The sequence below is a fragment of the Microtus ochrogaster genome, chromosome 2, assembly GCF_000317375.1.
Source record: "Microtus ochrogaster isolate Prairie Vole_2 chromosome 2, MicOch1.0, whole genome shotgun sequence".
Taxonomy (NCBI): domain Eukaryota; kingdom Metazoa; phylum Chordata; class Mammalia; order Rodentia; family Cricetidae; genus Microtus; species Microtus ochrogaster.
This window is the reverse complement of record NC_022010.1, coordinates 30,240,567-30,245,402: the sequence shown is the minus strand read 5'-3', so window position 1 is coordinate 30,245,402 and position 4,836 is coordinate 30,240,567.

Here is a 4,836-nt window from a genome sequence, read left to right as displayed (position 1 = left end):
TCTCTCTCTCTCTCTCTCTCTCTCTCTCTCTCTCTCTCTCTCTCTCTCTCTATCTCTCCCCTGTCTGCACATTTGGATGTAGGCCTATCAGCTTCTTCTCCAGTACCAAGTCTGCCTGCATGCAGCCATGCTTCCTGCCATGAGGTCAGTGGACCAAACCTATGAATTGTAAGCCAGCTCCAATTAAATGCTTTCTTTTATAAGAGTTGCCGTGGTCCTGGTGTCTCCTCACAGCAACAGAACACCAAGACAGGCCGAATAGCACACTCGGCCGCAGGAGGTGCCCACCTCTCCATGCGACAGTGCTTCTTATTTAGGACCCTGAAAACTGGGATGATTCTGTGTAACTTAAAGTTTTCTTTGATGTTTAGTGCAGTGTCCTCAAGTGTGTGTGTGGAGATCAGAGAACAATTGAGGGGAGTCAGTTTTCTTTTCTACCATGTTGGACCCTGGGGATCAAACTCAGGTTAGCAGGTGTAGGCGGAGTTTCCTGTGCTGGCTACTGCTCCCAAATAATCACTCAAAAACTTAATAGTAACTGTAAATGCTCAGCCAATAGCTCAGGCTTGTGACTGGCTAACTCTTACACTTAAATCAACCCATATTTCATATCTATGCTTTGCCACCTGGCTTGATACCTTTTCTCAGTACGGCATGCCCATCTTGCTTCTCTCTGCATCTTCAGGGGACTCCCCAGCTCCACCCTTCTTTCTCCCAGCTCCTCACTTCTTCCTTCCAGCGTTCTCAGTTTGGATTCCCTGTCTAACCTTATCCTGCCCAGCTACTGGCCAGTTGACTTCTTTATTAAACCAGTCTGAGTGGCCAGTCTTCAAAGTGGCAAGAGCAAGCAGGCTTGAATGGCAAACCCCTGCACTGACTGAGCAGCTGCCTCAGCTCCCATGACTTTGTTTCTCAAAGTCACATTTTCTTCTTTGGAAGTTTAAAGGCTGGAACATCAGAAAGTTCTAGAGCTGGGTGCAGTGACATTTTGTTTATGTTTTAACAAATGAGGCTTGTCTGAAGATCAGAGTGCAGCACTTAGTCCCAGCACTAGGGAGGTGGAGACAGGAGTGATGTGGCTGGACAGGGAGAGGAGTACGGGGCAGAAAGAGACAGGAGCTCAGTGCAGTCTGAGGCTTGGTGGAGACAGAGGGAGTCTGGAGACTCAGTCTGAAGCCAGGATCGCCCCTACGGTCTGAGCACTGGTAGAGGTAAAAGAACTCTCTAATGGCTGGTCTCTTCTGCTTCTCTGATCTTCAGCATTAACCCCTATACCGACTCTGGGTTTTTATTATTAAGACCAACTAGAATTTGTGCTCCCAGCTGGGTGAACATTGCTGTGTTTCTACGAGGACATGTGAGGTCACGGGAGCAAATGTGTCCTTCATCATATCAACTTGGGGAAGTGTCACCAAAGAACATGGGTTGTTGTTCCTGAAGCTATGCCTCTCTGGGAGACAGAGACAGAAAACAGAAGCTGCAGGATTCCTTTGGGAATGAAGCCTAGCTTGGTTTTCTATCCACATCCCCGCTCCCAGTCACATTTGTGTGACAAGAAACTCACGTAAAGGTAGTGTGTAGCATCAGCACGGCGCCAGGAACTGTTTCGTACTTTAATAAGGTCACAGTTCATGCCAGGGCAGATTGCAGCATTATTTTGCAAATAACTAGCACAGTGTGACAATTTGACTTCAAATATAGTGTGTACAGAGCTTGGGCTATCCCCCCCCCCCCAGTTTCCAGGAGATGGGGGTGTGGCGACACTGGTGACATTAGTGGGTGGGAGCTACTCAGGCGTCTACTATGAGCTGCTACTCTTTTCATGGTCTTCATCTGAAAGAAACAGTAAGAATGACATAACCTTACACGGCCAGCGTGAAATATGGCTGCCTTTGATCCAGTCTCTGACTTTGCCAACGCCCTACCTGGTGGTTGCCACAGACTTCAAATTCTGAGGTTACTGACTGATGGGAAAGGGTGGGTGCCGCAGAGTGGAAGACAGGCAGAGTCAACGTGGGAGCCGTCACTGCTATGGGAGGGGGTGTGAGAGAAGCGGCTAACGCTGGGATGTGAGGCCTCCAGGTAAGAAGAAACTTGAGTGGTGATTACCACATGTCTCAACAGCAGCGTGATCTCTTCCTCTGAGGGAAGCCCCTGAACGAGTACTCACTGATACCTCTTAGCTACTAAATGTGACGTTCTAAGGTCTGTCACTGTGGTGGTTTGAAAGGAAATGGTCCCCATAGACTCATGTTTGAAGGCTTGGCCGTAGAGCAGGGCACTGTTAGGAGATGTGACCTTGTTGGAATAGGTGTGGCCTTTGGGAGGAAGTGTGTCACTGTGGCAGCACTGGCTTAAACATTTTGCATGCATGCATGTCTGTGCACACGTGTGTCCAGAGCCACTCCACATTGGGCTGCCATATGTCAGGAGCCACCTTTTTTGGGGGGGGGGGTGCTTCTGCCATGATCCTAGCTGCAGTGGGTTCACACATTCCAGGGTAGGTAGGGGTGTGAGGGTTAGAAAAGTCAGGTAGGAGGAACAAAGACAAGAAAGAATCAGAGACATAGGACAGGATCAGGAGGGTCACTCAGTGCCTTCCCACATACTGAGTTCACCTGCATTTATTTTTCCATATGCTTTTATACAAATGGGGGGAAGAAGGCAAAAGACTGTTTTAACAGGGTACAAAGGACAACCTGAATACTTACTTGCCCCAATACTGAGACATCAAGCCATATCTCTTGAGAAAAGCATTTTGTTGTTCAGGCAGTGAAGCCATCCTAGACCAAGTATCCATCCTGGGGGCAGTCACTCCCTAGGTCAAACCTCCTGTTTCAAAATGAGGAGCGGGAGTATGTTTAAATTCCCTGACCTTTGGTCAGGGTGATCCACCTCCATGGGCCACCTTAATGTCCAAAACATCAGGTAACCACACTCTAGGTCAGGGTATATAGCCACCATTGTTAATAACGTTGAATAAGCTCAGACTCCCTGACCTTCAGACAAGGTGGAATAGGCTCACATTTTTGGGCCTCCACACATGTGTATGCAGTACCCACAAAGGCCAGAAGAGGGCGTTTGATATCCTGGAACTGGTGTTAGAGATGGATGCGAGCCACCATGTGTGGTTGCTGGGAACTGAATCTAGGTCCTTTGGAAGAGCAGCTGGTGCACTTAACTGTCTGACATTTTGGCGGACATCCCCCTTTCCCCGGATGATTTGATGACTTCCTTGACAAGAGCTCCTGTCTAAGGTGGCCCCCCTCTTCCCCTCATCTAAGATCTTTCCCCTCTTAGATGAGGGGAAAGAGGGGGGCCACTTGCTCTGCATGTGAACGCCTTGAGAACATCAGACCCAGCTTCCCGGAAAGTAGTTCCTGCTTCCAGGATTCCCAGCAGCTGTCCCCAGACTGCTCCCCTGCTCAGGTTCCTTGGTTTTCAGTTCCACCGCCTCCAGGGACAGGAAGCCCTTGGTCAGCAGGGTTTATGGTGGCCCTTGGAGATGCTTGGCTCCAGGAAGTGCAAACGGCATCTGTAAAAGATGATCATGTCTATGTCCCTAGTTTGGTTTCCTAGACATTGATCCCTTCTTTCTCATTCCTCTCCTCACCCAGGTTGTGCCCTGGGGCCTTTGACTGAAGGACTTCAGCTTCTGTTGAGTCTGGTACCCATGCTATCTGATTACCACACGGCACCATCATGACTGTGCGTGTCATTAATATGGATTAGGTTCATGTCGTTCTAGGTTTTATCAATTACTAACATTGGACTCTGTTGTATGACATGGATATCATGCCCGTCTGCTCACAGATGAACAAAACAGGGACAACTGCCTAGTCCTGTTTCACTTGTGTTGGACAATTTGATATCACACTGCAAAGCCCACCATAAAGCTCAGCCCGAGGTTGGCAGCATGGCCAGAGAGCCGGAGAGTGTGATTTTGTAGCTTTGATTTTAAAGCTATTGTGATTTTTCTTGACTTTTAGAAAGGGATATTTATTTTTATTTTATGTGCATGGGGTCTATAAGTGTTTTGCCTGCATGTATGTATGTGCGTCATGTATGTGCCTCATGCTCAAGGAGGCAAGAAGAAGGGATTGCATGGTCTGGAACTGGAATTACGTACGATGTGAGTCTGCTCAGTCCATCTCTCTCACCCTCCAGGTTTTTTTTTTCCCTCAAGATCTTTGTGTGCACACATATGTGCATGTATTTATGTATATACATGTATGTGTGCATGCACATGTGTGTGTGCATATGGGTATGCATGCATGTGTGTGAGTGTGTGTGCATATGTATGTGCATATATGTGTGTGTGCATGTATGTGTGCATGTGTGCACGTATGCATGATGTGGAGATCAGAGGAACCTTGGGAATGCTGTCCACTTTATTTTCTGAGACATGGCCTGTCGTTAGCCTGGAGCGATTGGGCTAGACTGGGGTCAGGAAGCCCCAGGGACCCTCCTGTCTCTGCTTCCTCCTCCGTTGGTGAAAGTCCTTGTGCTTGCATGGCAATGACTGAGCCGCCCGCGGCCCCAGCCTCCGAGGATGGTGTTTTCCTTGTAGATGGCTCTATAGGGTCAGGGAAAAGCTGAGTTGGGATGAGTAAAGCAGAGTGTAAGGGAATGAAATGGGGGGGGGGGACCACTGAATGTGCTAGATTGGGAACCTGGTCTTATAAAGAAGGTGTCCCTCCCATGTGTCACCAGAGATGCCCTGGGAAGCCAACAGAACTGGAAGGGGCCACAGTGAGGGGCAGCCGGGTCACCCACAGCCGCCCTGTCAGCCACCAGCCACAGCACTTGGACGTCTGCCTCCCCAGTGCAGCAGTC